At 48.4% G+C, this 22,912-nt stretch overlaps 1 protein-coding gene and 1 long non-coding RNA gene across 3 annotated transcripts in view; both read right to left on the bottom strand.

Moving 5' to 3' along the window:
* The window catches only part of SHISA6 (shisa family member 6), a 277,765-nt gene that overhangs the window by 45,539 nt on the left and 209,314 nt on the right, over positions 1 to 22,912 (bottom strand). The window lies entirely within an intron of this gene.
* LOC112647357 (uncharacterized) lies at positions 15,547 to 18,231 on the bottom strand. The gene is made up of 2 exons (XR_003128287.3): positions 17,163 to 18,231; positions 15,547 to 16,491 (listed from the first exon to the last, which is right to left on the bottom strand). It is a non-coding gene; the product is annotated as an uncharacterized LOC112647357 (long non-coding RNA).

The following is a 22,912-nucleotide window of genomic DNA, read 5'->3' as shown; positions in this document are numbered from 1 at the left end:
TATAGGAGAGGAAGAAGAGGAAGAGGTGAGTGATGGGCTGCTAGGCTAGAATCAGTAAGAGTTCCCTACCCATCGTCCCTATTCCCTTCCACACTTCCTTCGGCAAATGCTGTCTTTATTAAGCATCTCCTGGGAGCTGGGGATTAATATATAAAGAAATAAAGTCCAATACTTGCTCCTCGAAATCCAGGCTAGGAGCGCAGGTCCCCAGTGGAGAAATGGGCTTTAACAACACTCAAAGGTAGTGCTGCATGGGCCTGAGCCCGGTAGTGAGGAAGAGATGTGGGAAGAAGGTGAAGAGGAAGGCCCCATGGAAAGAAGGAAACAAGAAATAAGGTAGCTGCAGGGATGAGAAAGGGGGAGGGAGAAGTCTGATGAGGTGAAAAGCTCAAGGTTGTGGGGAACATGGCTGATGACAATTTGTGGCCAGCTTCAGAACCAAGGGGAAGATTTTTGGATAAACATTTGATAAGAGGTGATTGGTTCCTGAAGGAGCACTTCCCTGGTGGTTCGACCAACACACTGCCATATGCAAGGCCAGCAGCCCAAAGTGTCTGGGGAGCCTTCTCTGTCCACATGCAGTCCAGCATCCTGGGCTGATGCTTCTTAGCCATAGTGCTCAGCTGCTCGGCTCTTGCTTGGACCACTGCAGTAGCCTATCCAACAATTGTCCTGTTCATTTGGATATGTCCACAGCCTGCCTTTCTCCTCACAACAGCCAGAGTGATTATTTTAACCCACAAATCATACTTCATGAAAATCAGGGCACGTGAAAATGACAGCTGAGGCACAAGAATTAAGAATTTCTAGAAGCAATCTCAGAACATGCGGCAGGCTGGTCTATTAGTGCAGGCTCCTTTTCCTTCATCTACTTCTCCTGCCCATGATGCTCTTCTCTCTTCTCTTCTCTCCAGGCCAAGTCCTCAGGGCATCCCCTATCAGAGTTAGTCCTGAGAAGAGACTCTAAAGGGGCTTGGCCTAGGACCGGGCTAGAATCCATAGTTTAGTGTCTACAGTTAGGGGAGGTGGCATGCAAATTGAATCTTGCCCTCACCAGTATTTCTTTAGTCTTCATTGTTTTAAAAATTATATACAAAATCTGGATTCCTGATTTCTCTTGAAAAATGAGAAGATGCAGTCCCATGGGATCTGTATTCCCACATGGAGATAATTGGAGAGAGATCAATAATTGGTTGGCTTCTTTAAGTGGGACTGTGGTTTCCAGTTTGCCATGATCCTCACCACTTTGTATTGTTTTCCACCTAGCCCTGTAGTCACTTGAGTTTACAACCTGGGCTAGTAATTTCTTTTTTTCTAGATTTTGTTTATTTATTCATGAGAGACACAGAGAGAGAGAGGCAGAGGGAAAAGCAGGCTTCCCACAGGGAGCCTGATGTGGGACTCAATCCCAGGATCCCGGGATCATGCCCTGAGCCAAAGGCAGATGCTCAACAGCTGAGCCACCCAGGCATGCCTGGGCTAGTAATTTCTGTTAATTTTACTCTATGGTGAATCCAAATCAAGACAGTAACTCTTGGAGAGGTTGCTTTAAGCCTCATCTATGATGAAGGGTGTTAAAGGAGTTTCAGGTAGCAGAAGACTGGTTGGGGTAAAAACAGTGGTAAGAGAAGAGGCACCCTTCTGGGGATCTGGAAATCTCACCGGGTTGGCACATAGGGAAGGCCTGTCAGTTCCCAGGAGATTTTGCCTGGAGAATCTTAAATTTTGTTGCAAGTAGAGTGTAAGTACCAGGACAGCAGGCACCATATCACTTCTGGTTCACAGTAGGCCATCAATAAATAGTTGTGGAATGGATGGATGGATAAATGGATGGATGGATGATGGATAGATGGATGAAGGGGAGGATGAATGGATATAGATGGATGAATGAGAGAATGGACAGATGGAGGAATGAATGGGAAGATGGAGGATGGATGAATGGATAAGATGGCAGGATGAAAGGATAGATGAATGAATGGGAAGATGGAAGATGGATGAATGGAAGGATGGATGAGAGAATGGATGGCTGGATGGATGGGAAGATGAAAGAATGGATGAATGAATGGAAAGATGAGTGGGTGGATGATGGAAGGATGGATGGGAGGATGAATGGGAGGATGGAGGATGGGTGGATGGGTGGATGGATGGATGGATGGATGGACGAACAGATGAACAGGTGGACTTTCAGTTGGAGCTTCTGGTCTTCTTCCGGCTTAGTTTGGGGGAGGACCAGACAAGAAAGAGGGGCCCTGGGAAAGGTCTCTGGGAATCTACCAGATGCAGCCTCCCTTAATAATTGATACTACTTTCCATCAGCTTTAACTGTGTGATTTAAAAGTCTGGGCCGCAGCCAGAAGAGCACAACTGTTACACATTTTATAGATAAATCAACCCCCTGATGGTTTAAAACTAAAGGGATGGGGAGAATGCAAACCAAAAACATATGAGCCAACATGCTCACTTAATTCTTGGAGGGATGGTGCGGTGGCTGTGCCTGTGTCAGGGACAGCAGACAATGGCTGAGCCCTGGCAGTCTGCAGTCTTCATACAATATGGCCAGGCCAGGGGCATACCTAGGGGATGAAGATGTAGGCAGTTGCCTTGAGAGGAGCCTTGAGGGAAGATCCTGGATACAAGGCCCCTCTGTACTAAAGTCTGCCAATCAGCACTGAAAGGAGGTGGAAGGAGGAGGGCATGCATTCTTTGTGCAGACACCCAGGCCAGCCATGACCCTGGCATGGGCAAGCCTATCTTATCTCTCTCCCCCCAGCCCCTACCCTTCTCTGGAAACCTGCCAAGAGTCCCCAGTTCTCTTGGCCTCTGTGGAAGTTGGTTCCAGTTGACACCATGTGCTGGAGCACACCACCCACAGAATGCAGCTCATTCTATGACCCCCAAGGGAAGATGGGGAGGAAGGAGAGAGAAAAGGAACTGAAGTGCCTGGTAGAGAAGTCAGCCTTCCCAAGGTAACATAGCTTATGAATGATGGAACCTGGCTTGCTCTGATTCCAAGACAATGCACTTGATAGACTTGACAATGGACAAGAGGCTTTCACCCTGGGGTTGGATTTCTCCCAGACAGGGCTCCACAAAGTCTACTAGAGGCAGGGCAATCAAGTCATTCTGCTTTGCCCAGATTTTCCTGGTTTTAGTCCTGAATTCCCCATGATCCAAGGTACCTCTCATTCCTGGGCAAACCCAAAATGGTTGTTCACCCGATCAGAAGGTAGGTCATCGTCAACCCCATGATCCTCCATTTGGCTGCATATTGGGTGCTTTGAACAATATTAATGACTGGCTTCCAGCTCCAGACATATTATTATAATTGATCCAGACTTCAACCCAAGAACCAAGTGTTCTGAGAGCTTCCCAGGTGATTCTAATGCACGACCATGTTTAAGAGCCACTGGCTTAGCCTGAGGAATCTGCTTGACATCACTGCTAGTTATGCTCAGCTTCATCTGTGTCCTTGTGTAATATGGTGATTTATAGTAAGAAATATATACATTTGGTTTTCATTCCTCTTTCCAGCACAGAGCTCCTAAAACCTTTGGAATTTCCTAACTCCTGACAGTGGTCAGGGTGTCTGTTGTTATGTTAGAGAGGTGACTTTTGGACCTCACCTCAAGATGGGGGTTGGCTGCCTGGAGAACAGACCATGGGACTAGAGGGTTGGAATCTCCAGTCCCATCCTCTGACCTCCTGGGAGGGGCAGAGGGGCTAGAGATTGAGTTGAGTCACCACTGGCCAATGATTTAATCAATCATGCCTATGTGTCATGAAGCCTCCATAGGAACCCAAAAGGACTGGATTCAGATTGCTTCTGGGTTAGTGAGGACATGGAGGTGCTGGTAGAGTGGCAGGCTCAGGGAGGGGCACAGGGACCCTGCACTGTTTCCCCATACTTGGCCCTGTGCCTCTCTTCCGTCCAGCTGTTCCTGAGTTATCTCCTCTCACAATAAATTGGTAATGTAGGAAGGAAGGTGCTTCTCTGAGTTCCAAACTGCTCTAATAAATGGACCGAATGCACGGAAAGGGGTAGATGGAGTCTCCAATCTATAGCCACCTGGTCAGCAGCACAGGTAACAACCTGGGTTTGCAACTGGCTTCTGTGGTATGTGGGGCAAAGTCTTGTGGGACTGAACCCCTAACCTGTGGGATCTGATGCTACCTTCAGGGCAAGTGTCAGAACTGAGTTGAACTGGGTGTCAGAATCTTATCCTACTATGGGTCCCCATTTCCTACCAAACTAAGTATCAACCCCTCAGCCAGGCATACAAAAGCTCCCCCAACCCCAGTGGCTCCAAACTGATCTTCTAGCCCTATCTTTCTTCGATTCTTTGATGTGTTCACTTCATTCCAGCTGAGCTTATTCCATTATTCTCAGCAGTTTCCCCTGGAAACCCCAATGCAAGAGCTCCATAGACCACACTTGGAGAAAACTTAAGTTCCCTGTCACCTTCTGAAGCTCCCTGTTCACTGGAAGTCCTGTGGGTGTGCAGGGGTGGTGCATTTTTACCTACAGACACCTTCGCTCTTAAGTGACCGGTGATTTCAGAAGCAGACAGGGGACCAAGGATTAGGTTTGGATGGTGCTTCACTGCAGCAGAGGATCCGGGTAAGAACACCAAATAATCATAGAGTGAGGTGGGAAATAGGATTGGGAGTCTGAACAGTGGATTATTATTATTATTATTATTATTATTATTAAAGATGCCATTTATCCATTTGACACACACAGAGAGAGAGAGAGAGAGAGAGAGTACAAGCAGAAGGAGTGGCGGGCAACGCAGAGGAAGAAGCAGATCCCTGCTGAGCTGGGAGCCCGATGTGGGGCTCGATCCAGGACCCTGAGATCATGACCTGAGCTGAAGGCAGACGCTTAACTGACTGAGCCACCCAGGCACCCCTGAGCAGTGGATTCTAACAGGAAGAGGGTGGGACATGGGAGCTAATGGGGGTGAAGGAAGAAAAATCCCCTCCTCCTGCCCCCCTGAGGGGGGTAGAGACCCCCAGTCTTGTTCAGCAAGTGGACTGTGACCCCCATGTGCCCGAGATGGCCCCTGGCTGATCCCCGGTCTCCAACAAGTGAGGACTGCCTCATGTGTGTGCAGCCTGACTACCTAATTCGTATTTTTCCTAATTATCAGATTTAATCACCACCTCTCTGATGAAATAATTTTTGACTCAGATGAGAAATTAGACTCAAATGAGAAAAAAAAAAAGAACAAGCAAGAAAAAAATACAAGGCACAGAATGCAATACATGGAATGTTACAATTACTTTTCTGTGTAGTGAAGGATTTATTTCCTTTCCCGTTCTGACTGAAGCGCCCCAAGGCCAGGGTTTCTGAGAGACCCTTGCACTTCGGAGCTGTGTAGGGTTGGGGGAAGAGCCTAGGTGCTTGGAGGTCAGTGAGCCTGGGCACATCCAGCCCTAACTTACTGCTGTAGCTTCAGTGCCTATCTATATGGTACCCTGTGCCTGGGCCCCCCACTGATGGGTCAGAGGTGAAGAAGCTGTGGCTTCTCTTAAACCACAGGAGTTTGGGCGGGTGGAAAGTGTGTGTGCTGGGGAGCGGAGAGGTGCCAGGCAAGAAGCAGGTGCTTTATCTCCTTCCAGGAATCATGTTTGGCTGGCCAGCCAAGTAGCCACCATGAGAAGGAGCCGACCCTGCTGTATTGATGAGGCATTGGTGGGGGTGGGTCCCCCGAACTCACAATGCTCATTAGTCAAAGCTTTCTGAACATATTTGGTGCTCATGGAAAAGTTTAATAAATGTTAGTGCTCGGAGGATCAGGGAAGGGTCCAAGGCCTAATGCACAGAGTGGTATGTTGCAAGGGGGAAACGGGGCAGAGAGGAGACGAACATTTACCAAGCATTGACCACGCACCATGCTCCATGCTAGACACTTGCCTGCATTTCCTCCCTACAACCACCTAGTTTTAGGGATGACAGCTGAGGCTTTGAAATATACCTGTGAGAGGTTTAAACCCGCAGACTTTCTGATTCCTAAGCCAGACCACCTTCTAGGGACCCATCAAAGCTTTGGCAGCTTGCCCATCATCATTGTCACGGTTTCTGTGAGTCAAGGTTAGGGTCGTTCATCCAATGCTGTTGTAGCCATTGGTACAACTGGACCTCGATTGAGGAAGAAGTTAAGCATTTGGAACCTTCTGTGACCTTTCAGCACCCCGTATTTCTCACCCATCTTTGATTGGGCATTCTTGGAAAGGCCCCAAAAAGAACATGGAACTCCAGGCAGGACCCCCACCCTCTCCCCACACACACCCCTCTCCCAGATGGAGTGATTGGACTCTAATCACATCACACTTCACTTCTCAAAACCTTCCAGAGTTTCCCTCGAACCTCACAAAATGAGACCTCAATCTTTGAGTTGGCGTGGGCTTGGTCGGTGGGGCCTCCCAGCCCTTCCTCCCATCACTCCTTCATATCCCAATCAGAAGGGATGCTGCCTGGGCTCCATTTACTCAAACTTCTCTCCCTGCTACACCCAACTCCTGGCAAAATCCCCACATACAACCGTTATTCCATGCAAGGGTTCGTGGTTCCTTCTATAGGTGACAGGCCTCTCCCTCCAGGCGGCTCAGTAAGTTATGGGACTGAGTCTGTCCCTAGGTCCCCACTGCCCTCAACCCCTAGCCTGGTTCTTTCCTAGAGAGTCTTGATGCTGGGGAGACTCTCCCCTAACAGTGAGACAGTGGCCCTGAGCTAACGGGACCCCAAAGAAACCAGGGGTCCTGGAGGCTCTCCTTCTGTGCTCACAGGCCGGCATCTGGCCCGAGGCCTGAGTTTGAGTCTTGCATCTGCACTTGGCCTGCATCTCCCCCCAGGGAGGCCCAGGCTCAGTATGCTGCACACGTTACAAAGCTACTGGGCAATGCCCTTTCTTTTCATTGGGCCTCAGCTGGCTGGATGAGGTCATCAGACCTGATCCTTTTCCTGCAGAGGAACATCCTCCTGCCACTTCTCAGCCGCACACAAATTCATCAACGGACACTCCTCTTGCACCCCCTACCCCGCTACCAACCCCGCACGATCTGGGTCTAGGGGAAACGAGACGGGAAAGGTCAGGAAGGCAGGCCGCTGAGTCCAGGTCTGCCTGCCAATGGCTGGGAGCCAGGCCGCCCCACCACCACCACTCCCCCACTTCCTTCTGCAGCTAATACAGATCCAGAGTCACCACTGATGGAGCCTCTCCAGAGTGTGGCGGGGTGTGTGGGCTCAGAAACCACTGGAGCAGAGTGTGAATAATGGGAACTGCTTCTGACTTAATTAGACTCCCATTAAAATCACACTCCCTGAAGCTTGCAGAGGCAGCAGGGAGGCCCCGGCCTCGCTCCTCTCTGACCTGGGATGCTCTCGTGCCAGCCAAGTCCAGGCGTCCTCCCCAGGCTCTCCATCCTCCTTCCTTAGCTCTTCCTCCTCTCTGTATCTGTTCCTCCCCACCCCCCCTAAAGTCACAATTACCCCCTCCCCTCTACCTCCTACTCTCTCCGGGGGACCCCACGGCACTACAGCTAGGCAGCCACCCCTTGTCTCTGCCAGCACAGGCCAAAGCCGGGGCATGCTCCCATCGTGGGAAAACCAGAATGGATGGTGGAAAGACGACTCCTCCACTCAGGCCTGTGCATGTCCCACCCCTTCTGATGAAGACGAAATAATGAAATGGCTGGTCTTGTTTACACGTGGCTGAGGACAGAAGGGAAGACCATTAGAGGGTTACAGATGGAAACACTTCTCTCTGGAGACTCCTGAGCTGGGGCATCTAAGCTCAGCGCTAGTGACATTTGGGGGCCAGATGACTCTGTTGTGTACGGGGGTGGCTGGGCGGGGGGGGGGGGCACTGTGCTGTGTGTTATGGGACGTTTAGCAGCACCTCTGGTTTTCCCTTCAGTAAACTGGCCCCTTTCCTCCCGTACCGCCCCCCCCCACCCCCAGTTAGGTCAATCAAAGTCTCCAGGCATTGCCAGATGTCCCCAGGGCAGCACCATGGCCCCGATTAGAGAGCCACGGTCTATGCCCAGCTCACTTAGGCATCTGTGTGATTGAAACAGAAGCCCACCAGCCTCAGTGGTTGAGTCCCAACCCTGCCACCTCCCCACCCACCCTGCTTCCTAGCGCCAACCTTCAGCACACTGAGGCTTTCTAAAGTGGCATTTTTTGTTTTGTTTTTGTTTTTGTTTTTGTTTTCTTTTCCATTTGACAAATGGGGCCATTGCTTCCTTTATGGGGATTAATGTGAAGAACAAATGAGATATAAACTATAAAGTATCACATCCCATTACGGAAAACGTACTTAAGGACCACACTATGTTATTATTATATGCAAATAGGACTAAACCTATATACTCAAGGGAGAGTTCATTTTAAGCGATGATGGATAAGAGCACTCCAGAAACTTGGTTGATTAGATTGGGAGATGTGTGAAAAATCATTTAAATGGAGGAAGAGACTCAGCAATCAGGGTGGGAGAAAGAAAGAGGGGGGAAAAAGCCACGACAACAAGCATGAACAGAAAAATTTCCCTAAAAGTCAGGGTAGCTAAGAGACGAACAAGTGGTCTGGAGCTGACTGCTCCCTAAATGGAGGCGATGATTTAGGGAATCAATGAAGGGATCACAGAGCTCAGGGCTATGCTGGGGTGAGTAGGAAAGCTTTTAGAGGAGGCTCAGCTAAGGCAAGGGTGAGCAAGGAAAAGACCTGCGTGGGAAGGATGCAAGCCAGGAGGATGGACACACCCAAATTAGGAACATCAAGCAGCTCCAGAGACCGACTCGAGCAGCATGAATACCCACTCACTCTTGCTTCCAAGCACCTCCCATCTCTTCCTCTGGAAGAGAAACCACGAGTCCCTTGTTCTTCTCTGAGGAACGACCCATTTCCCCTTCTCTGTCCACGTGGCGTCAGGAGGGGCCATGAATATAACATCCCCTCAGCAGCAGCAACAGGCTCAGGGGCAGCCACACAATCAAGTGAGGCTAATCAGCGACAATGAGCATCAGGCCTGGGACTTCTGAACACATTGCTTGGAACACATTCTTTCTCTGTGGGAAGTGCCAGCCTGGAAGGATGTGAGGGAGCTCGTGTGAAAACAATGCCGGCACTGAACAGAGCACAGCAGAGAGATGGACAGAGATAGGTTGCTGACGACACCAGCTGCACACCTGGATCCAGCTATGCCTGAAGTCCATACCCCAAGCATTTTCAGTAAAATGAGGCCACCCATTCATATACTTTTTTTCCCCACTCTCAGTTTGAGGTGGGCTTCTGAAGATGCGAGCGTTCTCAGTAACGCAAAGAGGCAGCGTGGCTTAGGAATCAGGAATTCTAAGTTTGGCTGCAGGTACCCATCTCAGCTCTCTGATATGAGGACGTTGAACAAGGTGGTGTTGAAGGATCCTCCCCACCAGTAAAGGCAATGATTCAGACCATTCTTATCGCCAATCATTCTTAATTGCAAATAGCACTAAGATTTCCATAAGGCTAGTCGCTGGATCCTGTTCGGCAATGTGTGGGGCTTCTCACGGTCTGTCCAGACAGCTGAGGGCTCCCAGGGCTGGCTTTGGGCAGAATTAACATCAGGAAGGTTTTTCTCCATAGGAGATAGTTTTGACTCGGTTCTTGGGTGCCAATGCCCTGATCAAAACCCAAACCGATCCAAAGATAGACTTTCACCCTTTAGTCTGAATGAGATTTGAATAACTTTTGAACCTAAGGCAACATGGGCCAACATCTGGTTGGGCTTCTTCTGTTCACTGAGAGGCATTTTATGGCCCATAAGGCAGCTGGCCTGATGGAAAGTTATGACCAGTGCCTGCTGTCAAGAAGGGTCACATCCCTAAGACCAGACTCCAGGTTCCCAGGAGGGGGCAATACAAGCTAATTTCATTGCAAGCTGGAATCCTAAAGAGACCGGCAGACAGGGTATTTACAAAAGGGTCCTGGCATCAACTGAGTGCTAAATTGAAATGTTTCTAGCCTTAGAAAGAGTCGGGGGCATTAGTGCACTCTGCCTGGGCTAATCCTATTATTTGGAATTCTATCATCCGGTTCTTCTGGCTCAAGCCTAATCTCAGGAGTGAATTAGCGCAGGGGCCTGCTTTTCCTTCCTGCTGTCTACACTGGGGTGATATTTCCTGCGTACCTGGATGGTGGCATTAGAACAAGAACACAACCAGCTCTCCCCTTGCCCCACATCCTACCAACCAAATCCCACCACATGCCCTGGGGGCCCTGATCATGGTGGACGGTGATCAACCAGCAAGCCAGGTTGTTTTACAAACAGTGAACATTTATAATTTCCAACCTAACTTACAGACTTCGACTGGCCCAGTGACTGTCATATCCTCTGGGCAACCGAGCGGAAGAACTGCTACACCTGGAAGCTCCACTCATCATTCATTCATCTACTGCCATGGCTCTTGGTGCCTCCTGGTGGGAGATAAGGCGATGGTCCATCTGTACTTTTGCAAACCCATACACATGTGCACACAGGGCTTCCTGTGTTTTCCCTAAATTCAGGCTCTTTGTCTGCAAAAGGCTAGAGAGTAAATATTTTAGGCTGTGTAGACTACATATGTTCCCTTTCACAAAGTCCAACTTGGCCACTGTGATCCGAAAGCAACCATGGACAATACATTACCAAAACAGCAGGGTTATGTTCTAACAAAACTTTATTTACAAAAGCAGATGGTACTGGATGTGGCCGGCAGGCCTAGCTGGCAGACTGCTGAGCTATAAACGCCAATTGTGCGGATTGCCTCAGTTTACCAGCGTTAACTTAGTGACGCCAGTCTGCCTCCCTTCCATATTGGGGGTGGGATCGCTACCTTCCCAGGATGGTATGTGGACAGCTGATAAAGACAAGCAGGTTATAAAAGATGGCCCCCTGAGATTCCTCCCAAAGCCCAGATGCCAGACTGAAGGGTGAATGAAGAATGATGGAAAGTTCTACCTCAGTGGGTCCGATAAGGGTCTCACCTTGGGTGCTGTCTCTCCTGGCATGGAAAGGGTCCTTAAAGATCACGTGGCCCAGCCCCCGCTCGGGGCTGGGGTGTCTGGCAGCCTGTCTTATTGACACACACCACTCTGTACTGTGTATTTATCCATTCACCTCCTTGCGTATTTACCTCGGGGATGTTTCCTAATCATTTGTTGAATATTCGCCAACTAGGTGTCTGGCCTTGTGCTAGGCATTCCAGGTTCAGGGGCAAAAGCCATAGTCTCTGGCCCCAGGATGCTTACAACGGAGTAGGAAGAAAGAAGAATCAACAATCACAGTACAACGTGTTAGGTGCAGCGCTGGGGGTGAGCAAACAGTCCCACAGAAGGAAGGACAGGTAGGCTTCCTCAAGCACTATGGCAGACTCCAGAGGCCAGTGATACTGAGACCCCATCTCTTCCTGGGACAGAATTCCAGAGTAGAATTCCAGAGCCACAGGAAAGGACCGGCTCACCTCTCAGTGACCACTTGAGTGCCATGGGGCGCTGTTCACCTGCTTAGAATCCCAGGGAGCTGGTGGCAGAGGCCTTGAAGCACATTTGGAGGAACGCAGAGAAGCCCATTCAAGGAAGAAGAAGAAAAAAAACCAACCCTCCCCCTGTTTGCTTCTTACAGCAGTTTTTGTTTATCTCATTAACTCGCAACCTGAAGAACAGGACCATCTGGCATGCGGGCATGTTAACAAGATCATAAATTAGGAGGAGAAATGAAGCCAGATTTCCATAATGGTCGCAAGACAGAAATCAACAGTGCCGGGATGGAATTTGCTGGGAAGGTAGGGTGGGAGGGAGCTGGAGCAAAATGAAAATGCCTTAGCACATCCAGTCTGAATGAAAAACACAAATCCAGAGTCATTTAGAAGGAGCGTTTTAGAAAAAGTGCTGGCAAAGCATCTCTGCTCCCTGGCAAAGTCTCTCTACCGCCTCTCTCTCTCTCTCTCTCTCTCTCTCTCTCTCTCTCTCTCTCTTTCCCTGGCTCCCGGTCTTCCCCGAGGACTGGGGCCAACCTGATTCCCCTTGTTCTCCTAGGTCACGATTACGATTATTGGATTACCGTAATAATCTCCCCAAAACGCCCCCTTGCTTCTCATCCGGCTGAGGAAGGGTTGCCCAGGGCGCCAAGGCCATGTGCAAGGGCCCCAAGCTCCGGGCTATCTGTGTGTCTGTAGATTCCGCGCATTTCCTGGGACCCTATGCCACGGGCTTGGCAAACACAGAGCCGGCGGGTGATGATTAAGGGAGAGGCCTTCCCCACCGACGGCCTGGATGCTGAGTGTGCCCAGCCCCTGTGCACACACACAGCGTCCTCCACTCTCATGGCCCATCAGATGGTTCCTGGCTTCTTGAAAGAGAGAACCTTTCCCCAGCAGGTGCACCCCTCCATGTGGCAGCTCAGGGGCCCTTCCCTTCTTGGGCCACAGCTTGCCCTGGTCCTCCCTATGCCTCTCTGTGAAAACGAGTCTCGTCCAGGCACCTTTCCCGTCTGTCCAACCTATCCTGATAATGAAAACACTCTCTTTTAAAAACGTGGGGGAAAGGAAGATAATTATGTGCTTGTACCTACAGAAGAACATCAGGGAGAAGGGTCTCCCCCTTTTGTTCAATAGTGGGAGACCTAAGGTATGCTAACCCGGAGCCACGATGGAGAAGAGGCTGATAGTATGAGGGTAACATAGCCAACTCTTTTGATTGGAAAAGCAGCATGCTGATGGATTCACTTCGATGACAGTATGTGGCCTGAGGTTCCAATACTGCCTGCAAATTTATCTCTGCTCAGTTTCCTTGTGGGCGGGGGTGTGTGTGTGTGGGCAATTCATTGATAAGTTTTTCAATTTTTTCCATGATTTTTCACCAATTAAAGCTTTTAAATATTCTTAACAAGTCAATTTTGGTAATATTTGGTTGCCTAGAAAGTTGCTCTCTCTGTGTGCATAAGAGATTTTAGTTTCTGTATCTGTGGTTTCTTACCCTATTTCACACCCCACTTAGGTGTATTTGTTTAAAAAATAGTTTATGTATTTCAAAGAAAGAGAGCAAGCACGAGGAGCAGAGGGAGAGGGAGAAGCAGACTACCCCATGGGCAGAGAGCCCAACGTGGGGCTCAATCTCAAGACCCTGGGATCGTGACCTGAGCTGAAGGCAGATGCTTAACTGATGGAGCCACCCAGGCGCCCCTACCTTTGTGTACCTGTGTCCTTCTCTCTAGTGACTTCTCATTAACATGGACATCCGCTTCATATATTTTATGTGTATTCTGGTGAAGTCACAATTCTAGAGTCAATTCCTCTAATTGCGTCTGCTTTGTGAATTTTTAAAAAATCTTCATCAGTTAAGCCCTGCTAACTTCCAAAGATTTCTCTAATTGTATCTTCCTACATTCCGATACAAATAAGGGACTTCCTCGTTCTCATTCATTTTTGTTTGGTCAACTCACTGACATTTTCTTCAGAGGCCAACGTATGGTCCAATTTTGTAAATATCCCGTGGTCACAGGAAAAGAAAATATTTTGACTTCTTTGTAGGTTAGTGATGTCAATATTGAACTATTAAATATTTATGCAGATCACGATGGCCTCATTTGAGAAATGTTCCTCCTTATTATTTCTGTCAAAATTTCTCTTCAATTCCAACTACCTTGGCTTTATATATTTTGATGTGCTGTTATTACTTATTTACTTATTTTGGAGAGATGAGAGAGAGTGTGCGCATGTGTACATGCACAGGTGGGGAAGGGGCGGAGGGAGAGGGGGAGAAAGAATCCTAAGCAGATTCCATGCTGAGCACTAAGCCTGACTCAGGGCTTAAACTCACCACCCTGAGATCACGAGCTGGGCTGAAATCAAGAGTCAGGCGTATAACAGATTGAGCCACCCAGGCACCCTTGCTGTGATGTTATTATGTGCACAAAGAGAGAGGTCCACTAGCTCTCCATGTGGATTATTTACTTGGTCAATAAAAAAATGAGTCCACCCTAGAAGTGGTTTGGAACCCTACACACGACTCCCTTTAAAAAAAAATTTTTGTAGTTATTTGTATCACTTGGTATTTTTCTGTCTAGCTCTTAAAAAAAATTTTTTTTACAAGTAATTAAGCTGTAGGTGTATTTCTTCTAGGTAACATAAAGCAAAGTTTTATTTTTGGATCCATTATTTCTTGAAAGCCTGTATTTTAACAGAGGAGTTAAATCCATTTATCTTTATCTCAGATTTGATTTGTTTGTTCTTATTTCTGCATATTTCATTTTTTATTGTTTGGGTTTTTTTTGTTTGTTTGTTTCTTTTTTGTTTTTGGTTTTGGTTTCTATGTTTCCTTGATTGTTTATTTCCTAGCATTAGTTTTATAAGACCATGTTTTGGTTTCTCCCCTAAAATGTTAATTTTCATCCTATAATAATTACTTTCGACTTGAGAAATATTGTCAAGCCCAAGTCTTTTATATTATCAAAATCCATAACAAAACTATCCTCGATGACATATACATATGGGAGGAAGATGTTACCAAGTATTTACATTTCCTTCCCTTCCCTCCCAGACTTACCTGTTAAGGGCTTTCAAATATTTAGCCCCCTGATTATTGACCAATGATTATCCTTACAGTGTCCCTCCCTTATTTTCCTTTCAAGGATCGTATTTACATTGTTTTGTGACTGCACTGACAATCATTATTTAGATCTGGACTTGTGACTAGTATCCAGGGTCCTTGAGCCCAGTGTCCTGTCTTGGGAACTCTATGACTCATTTTTTTTTTTTTTCGGTTGTCAGGTATGCATTTGCGGAATCTCTACAAATCTGAGGGAGCCTCTGTATTGTCTGGACAAGCAAACAATACCTTGGTGGGTTGGTGTGTTTTTGCAACAAAACATTTCCCTCCCCTGAGTGTGGGGCTGGCCTCTCCCTCTCTCTCTCTCTTTCTCTCATGTCTCTGACTGTCTCTCCCTGTCTTTGTCTTTCTCTATCTCTCTGTCTCTGTTTGGCTTTGTAGCTATTCTCTCCTGGAATTCACATCATCTGCATCATGGAGATGTCTGTGGCAAATCTAACTGGTGATCCTTTGTAGATAGCTTTTTTTTTCTTGTGTTTCTTTTGTCTTTGTTTTTCCCCTGCCTAGACACTTGTTGAATCCTTTCTTTAATTTTCAAACTAAAAGGAAAATAAAGCATCGGTATATGTCTTTGTGTTGCATATTTTCACTTAATTTTCCTAGAGGGGTCTCATCCCATCCACTCATTCCCATCTCTCTAAATTCAAAGAAATTTGGGGGTGCCTCAGTGGCTCAGTCAGTGAAGCATCTGCCTTCGGCTCAGGTCATGATCCCAGATCCTGGGATCGAGTCCTACATCGGGCTCCCTGTTCAGCGGTAACTTTTCCCTCTGTCCCTCCCCAACTTCATGCTCTTTTGCTCTCTCTTGCATATAAATAAAATATTTAAAATTTTAAATTCTCTCTAATAAATAAATAAATAAATAAATAAATAAAACAAATAATTTAAAATTCTTTCTAATAAATAAAATCTTAAAAAAATAAATTCAGAGAAATTCTTTTACTTTCTCCTATTTTATCCTTGTAATTCAACTCATGTAATAAACAACAACAAATGAATCTCCTTTTCTCTCCTTCAAGAACTCCCTTTACGGACATGTGGATTTTTAGTCTTTGAACTCAGGTTCCAAATACGTGTTTTCTGGCCACCTCCATATGTGGCTTCTTTTTGCTTCAGCACCTGGACAGCATTTCTGGCTCACCTTTCATATTCCTTTGGCTGTTTCTTGTGGAATGTGTTTGCTCCTTGACATTTCCAGCGGTGACATTTGCTCTTTATCTCCTTTCCTTAACCTATCAAGGCCTTAAAAAATGTCCCAGTCTGTCATCATAATAAGATGACATCATAATAAGATGACAGACTGAGACATGCTTATCTGCTTTATCTCATATTTTATTAAGTGAATGGCCTCTTCTATTTCAGTGAAAATAAATGACATATTAATATGTTTCTGAATATTTTTAAAATCATTTTTTTAGGGACGCCTAGGTGGCTCCCCAGAATCAGGGGAGAGCCTAGTGGACCACAGCCCTGTGACTCCAGGGTGAACCCGGCCAAGTTCAGCCTCTCCTGACATGTCTATGATGATGGCCCATCACCTGGATAAAGTCCTATTCATTATTGACAGTTCCCACCCATTTATTCAATAAATGTCAGTCTGCTGATCCATCCAGCAAGTATTTGAGTGGGAATACCTGCCAGGCTTAGCGCTAGTTGCTATGGGTGTGACTGAGAGAGAGAAAATAAAAGGTCCCCTCATCAGGCTTTCATTTCAGTGGGTCAAACACACTGAGGAGTCCCCAGTTTGGCACAGAAGTGACCAACCCACAGGATGATTGCAGACTGTGGTAAATGATGCAGAAGCTTCCATGGGTGCAGGGGTTGTTCCTTCAGATCCAGAGGTCAGGGAAAGCTCCCCCCGCCACCTACCGAGGAGAAGACCCAGAGTGGAGCCATGAGAGGTGACAGGAAGGCCATCACGTGAGAGAAAAGAAAACAGAACATCTGGCTGGAGCAGAGTAAGCATGCTGCTATCTTCTGCAAGCTCTGCAGATTCACTCTCAGGGGCTCCCCTCTGTGGACCCCAAATCCTCCACTACTCTGGTTTCCATTGGGCTATCCAGTGGGGATCACCAGCAGGAGATGGGTGAGGAGAGCAGGATAGTCAGTTGGAGATATATTTCTCCCAGTTTATGCCTGTGTGGGTCACTGCAGGTGGGCTCCAGCTCCTATAGGTGGCCTTCCTATACCTTCTCTGACTTCTGGAACCCACCTTCCCCTCACCGCTCTATGTCAGGGATTGCAACAGCTCCCTGCCAGTGCCACCACCCTAGGACTGCGCTATCCCTCTTTTTAGTTTTAAAGATTTATTTGAGAGAGAGAGAGAGAGAGAGACAGTGAGAGAGAGCATGAGTAGGGAGGAGGAGCAGAAGATGGAGAGGAAGAAGCAGGCTCCCAACTGAGCAGGGACCCTGACACGGGACTCAATCCCAGGACCTGAGATCATGACTTGAGCTGAAGGCAGACGCTTCACTGACTAAGCCACCAGGTGCCCCTGATTGCACTAACCCTTGTTAGAACCCCTAACCACACTCACCCTTGTGGAACCCAGTGCCATTTGCTTCCTGCCAGGAGAGAGAAGCATGAGGGGACATTGCACACCTGTCACGGTCAAACAGAAGACTGTTCTCTGCCCACCCTTCCACCCACGCACATCTTCCTTCAATGCCATGCTGTGATTTCACTGATTACTGAAGTGGATCGCTGTCTCCCCCGCCCAGATCTGCCTTTTTACTCATTTTCCTCTCATTTCATCTGCTGTTGGTGGAGAATGAGGAGGGGATGCCTGCTCATTGGAAGGCTGGCTTGTGGCCGGTCTTAAGGAGCCTGGGTCATCATCCTTGTGGAAGAGAAGCCAAACTGAGGGCGTTGGCGGTGGCCTCTGGGTCCCCTGGAGGGCAACACTCTTCTTAAAAGGAAGTTTCCACAGATCCTCTGGGGACTGAGTTCTCGAAGGAACCCTCCCGAGAGACACCCCCACCTCCTAGTTGCTGGGTGCTCATAATCGGCCACTCGGAACACAGAACTCTGAGCAGAGAACAGAGAGATGCCTTGAGGTGGTCCAGCTGTGTGAACAGAGGCTTTAACCACAGTCAGCGGCTTGACGGCCACAGGGAGAGGTTCAGCCAGAGCCTGGAGGTCTGGTGCTGAGGCCAGGCAGAAAAAGCAACCACTCAATCTGGAGCCGAGGCTCTGCAGGGCCATCAGGGACAAGAGGAGGAGGGTAGAGCTCCAGAGATTCTGAGGACACCTCCCATGGGTGAGGCCTGTGTGATCAGGTGATCCTTACCCAAATGTGGCAGGACACTCTCAACACCTGATCTGGTTTCCTCCTGCTTAGGGGTGTGTGCGTATTAGTTTCCTCTTGCTGCTGTAACAAACAAGCACAAGCTCAGTGGCTTCCAACAACATCAACCTATTACCTTATTGTTCTGAAGCTCAGAAGTCGGAAATGGGTCTCTCTGGATTAAATCAAGATGTTTCAGGGCTGTGTTCCTTCTGGAAGCTCTACGGGAGAGTCTGTACCCTGACCCTAAGAGACTGCCTCCGTACTTGGCTTGGGCCCCACCCAACACCTTCAAAGCTAGCCAGTTAGCACCTCCCGACCTTGCTATTGGACATGCTCCCTCCTGCCTCCTGATTATAAGGACCCTTGGGATTACATTAAACCCACCTGGGTAATCCAGGATAATTTTCCCATCTTTTAAATCCTCCTTGTCATGTAAATACCATATGCACAGGTTTCAGAGACTAGGATGCGGACATCCATGGGACCATTATTCTGCTTACCACAGGGGAGACTCCTACCCATGCCAGAAGCTTGCTTCATCCTGGAGGGGGGGCACTGGGGCCCCAAGAGTTGCCTTGAGAGGAAATGGTAGAAGCTATAATATCTCCATCAGGAGAAAATGCTCACTGGGGCCTTGGGAACAGCCTTTCCTGTTCAGGGAGGTTTGGAAAGGAAGGACATCCTGGCCTGGTAAGTATGAACCAAGACTCAGTCAGGGGGCAGTGACAGACATCCAAGCCCAGTCCTGGCTCTTGACTCCAGAAGGTTGGCTCCCACAGTCAAATGCACTCTCAGCTCCCAAACCCAAGCAGGCTCAGGATGGGATCCTGGGACTACTGGGACCAGGTAAATTCTGAACTTCAGTGGGCCCATGTATATAGTAAAGTCCTTCACAGCTGGCATAGGGGTGACCCTACTCTCTTCCCATGACAATAACCAGCATTCCAGACAGGAGCCTCAGGGGAGGAGGGAATGGGTAGTTTGTGGTTGCAGCTCATGATATCACACTGCCCCGTCTCCTTGGAAGATGAATGATGGAACTTTAGCTCTGCCTTTTGCAGATCAGGCTTGGACTGGCCCGACAAATCTAGGTGCTATTCCAGCATTCCTCTGGGAATGACCCTGGGGTAATAGGGGTCCCCCCTCTCCGGAGACGAGAATGAGCCTGCAGCCCTCCTGAGTTCTCACTGTCCTACTAGAATCAGGCACAGTAACCCACTCTCCTGTATGTGTTTGCATGCATCCTGCATCCTGTGAATCCCATCCCTGACTCACATGATATGAGGGTCCTGTCTGCGTGTGGCCCATCCTTCTGGAAGCCAGCTAAAGTACCTGAACAGACAGAGACTCCCCTGCACTCCAATCACACACAGGACAGGGAACCCGGGGCACTCCTGTGGACACGTTTCAGGAAAGCAAGCAACAGCTTTTGAGGAGAGAGCCGGCCTGGGGAGCCAGAGGGCTGTGCATGGGAGCAGACCAGGGAACAGAGGGAAACGGAGTTGTAAACTCATCTCCCCCTGATTTGCTGAACTGGGAAAATTAAAAATATAAATTAAATAATGCATCTGTTCTCACAGGTCCCTTCGAGCTTTAAAATTTTATGCTTCCATAAGCTTTCGGGGTAAAGAATAAACCAACTGCTAATATCAAGGAGCTTTTGAAAGCTTTAAAGGTTTTAGAAGCTGTATCTAACAGGAACAAGGATGTTTGCTGCACACATGGGAGGGTCTAGTGGGAAAAGTGAATACTCGGCTCTCCATTATCTGAATGGAGGCTTATCCAAAGCAAGCCCAGCTTTCGGGCACTTACACTGTACCTATTCTGCCCAACTAAGCCCTCGCAATGCACAACACGGACACTGTTTTCCTCTTACATCAACAGGAGCTCCAAGAAGAGGCCCCTAATCCATTTCATATCCCCACTCCCCCAAGAAGTAAGGACCACCTAGGACGGAGCCCAGGTCCTCCCCCTTTTCTGGTCCTGCAGGAAGCTCAGAATTGCATCACATTTGGCTGCCCCAACGTTGGGGACAGGTCCTTTCCTGCCCCACCTTCCTCTGGCTGCTTTTCACTGATGTATGACAAAGTCCTCTGCCATCTTTTTGTCATCTAATAGATAACAGGGGGACCGGAGGAGTCTTTGAGGACCATTGCCACAACACAGCCAAGGTGACAAAAATTAGAAGCGATCTTTGAAATCTACAAGCTGAGGAAAGGGTGGTCTGTATTTGAATTCAAACACCTATGTGTGTGTGTGTGTGTGTGTGTGTGTGTGTGTGTGTGACCATCTGAGGCTAGAGACCATCCCTAAATTGTTCATTACAACCTGAGGCCAAGAGTAGCACCTGCACTTAGTAGATGCTTAATAAACACTGAATGAATGAATGAACGAATGAATGGGGAGAGGAATAAAATCATCATGCCCACAGAAACTAACTCTGAACAGCTTGCAAATACATCTAGGCAGTGGTGCCCTCATAAGATTGTCAAAACTCAGCAGGAAGAGGATCCAAAGACATGATCCTTTGTTTATCAGGTATTTAAGGATCTTTAGGAAAGGGGAAAAAAATAGCCCGAGGGGGGAGAGATGGGGTGAATGCCTAATTTCCATAAAGGAGTCAAGAGTCAGCAGGAAGGAGGAGGGACAAGCCAGGCTGTAGAAGGCCAGCCCAGGGGAGATGGGGGGTGCTGTGAGTATACCCCTATGGAGGGTAGTGGTCAGGAAGTTCCTAGGATCCATGATCTGACATCCATTTAGAAACTGTTTCCTGGGGCATCTGGGTGGCTCACTCTGCTAAGTGTCTGCTTTTGGCTCAGGTCATGATCTCAGGGTCTTGGGATCCAGTCCCACATCCACCTCTCTGCCCAGCAGGGAGTCTGCTTTTCTCTCTGCCCCTCCCCCACTCATTTCCCCTCTCTCTCAAATAAAGAAGTAAAACCTTTTTTAAAAAAGAAACAAACTGCTTCCTGCTCTCTGTTTATATTTTACCCTCCTAACTCCAAATTTTCAGAAGAGTCAGAGGATGTACAGTCAGGATGTCTGACATACCAGCACGTGATGTAAACTGTAGGGTGATACAGTGCAAACACACCCCTGTGACAGGTTGCACAGTGGTCCCCTAAGGATGCCCCCCCCACAAACAGCCGTGAATATGGTATTACCTTGCATGGCAAATAGGAACTTCACAGATGTGATTAAGGACTTTGACATGGGGAGATTATTCCAGGCACCCGAGGTGGACCCAGTTTAATCACAGGGTCCTCATTCAGGGAAGCTGGAAGGTCAGACTCAGAGAATGAAACAGAGCTTGCAGTCGTCTGGTCACAAGTCAGGGTGTGCAGGCAGCTTCTGGAAGCTGGAAAAGGCAAGGGAAGGGATTGTTCCCATAGAGCCTCTGAAAGGAACTGATGCCTTGCCGGAATCTTGATTTTAGCCCATGGAGACCTACTGTGGACTTTGAACAACCAGAACTGTAAGATAATAATTTGTGTTGTTTTAAGCCACTAAGTTTATGGTAATTCGTTACAGTGGCCATAGGGAAGTAATATCACACTGCCCCATGAGAGCCAGGAAAAAGCTAACTCTTTCAAGAAGTCAGGCAGGTGGGTGAACGGCAGGGTTCTGGTGCATATGGAGGTAGAGTGTGCTGAGTCCTGATCCCCTGGACGTTCTGGCTCAGTACCAGGTAGCTTAACGTGGCTTCCTTTCTTCCAGCTGAATTCCACCTGCATATCCCTGTGTGGGCACGAGGGCAGAGGGGCAGGAGAACTAACACACAAATCCTGTCCTCTCCATCATCCATCCCCACCAGTATCCCCGACCGGTGGGTCTGATGACTGGACTGTCCTGCAGAAAGGCAGGTCCCGAGATTAGAGAGCCAGGTGGGACCAATGTGCAGTCCTGCCCATTTTATTGACGAGTCATTGGCATCCGGGGAAATGACTTGTCCAAGCACAGAGCACTAGTATAAAGCAGAGGCGGCATCGGAAACTCAGGCTGTTCATTTCCAAGTGTGTCCTTTGCCCTTGACATGCCCTTGGCAAGAACTGGGCCCCAGCGCACAGCTGGCTGCCTGACTTCCCACCCGAAGGCAATGTCCCGCTGAAATGCTCAGGTGAGTGAGCAGGTCTGGGGTGCCCATGTGATTATCCGAGCCCACAGGGCCATCCAGTTTCCTCTCTCCGTGGCTACAGACCCTTGGGAACCAAACAGTGGCAATACCTGTAACTGAGTGGGTCACTTCAGGGTAGGTACGTCTGGTTTGGGGGTGCTGGGAGCTGCCACCAACCTAAAGGACAACTTCCCTCCTCCCGGAATATTTCCTCCTTCGTCAAGTTCCCTGACTTGGGAATTAAATTAAATGTAATTAAATTAAAGGAATTTAATTGAATTGATTAAAGGAATTAAATCCTGGGATTCCTTCCCTGATCGCCCCCTCGGATGAAGACCTCTCTGGCTGGGGGAGTTTAAGGACGTGCGGGGTCCTACATCAGTATTCTTGACTCCATGACCCTCATGTTCCCCAGAGCTCTGTTTCATGAGAACCTTTTTTGGGGCGAATTTTTAAGCGCTGGGTTTGAGGTGGTAGTGGAGGCAAGGTCTCTGTCATTAGAACTGACAGCAACAAAACAGCAGGACCCTTTGTGAACGCTCTCTTCTCAGAGAGGAGGTGTGGAGATCACGTTTGCATGGGATGCCAGGCCCAGGAGTGGTTGTGGGAACTGTAGAGACACGGGGCTGCCTTCAGATAATCATGGCTGCATGACCCAGCATGAAGCTCAGCATCAGAGCAGGGGCCCAGGACTCGGGCAGAGAAGAGAGAGTATGCTGGCTCTGGGGGTGCCTAGGCAATGGGGCTGAACCAGGAGAAGCCAGGGCGGGTGTGACTCCAGCATCACAGAGAAGCTTCCAGATCCCCTGGGGGCAGGTGGCTAGGACAGCTCAGCTGGGAAGCTGAGAAAATTGCTGGCCAGGTCCAAGTGATGGGTTTCTGC

The sequence above is a fragment of the Canis lupus genome, chromosome 5, assembly GCF_003254725.2.
Source record: "Canis lupus dingo isolate Sandy chromosome 5, ASM325472v2, whole genome shotgun sequence".
Lineage (NCBI taxonomy): Eukaryota > Metazoa > Chordata > Mammalia > Carnivora > Canidae > Canis > Canis lupus.
This window is presented reverse-complemented; position numbering and strand designations above follow the sequence as displayed.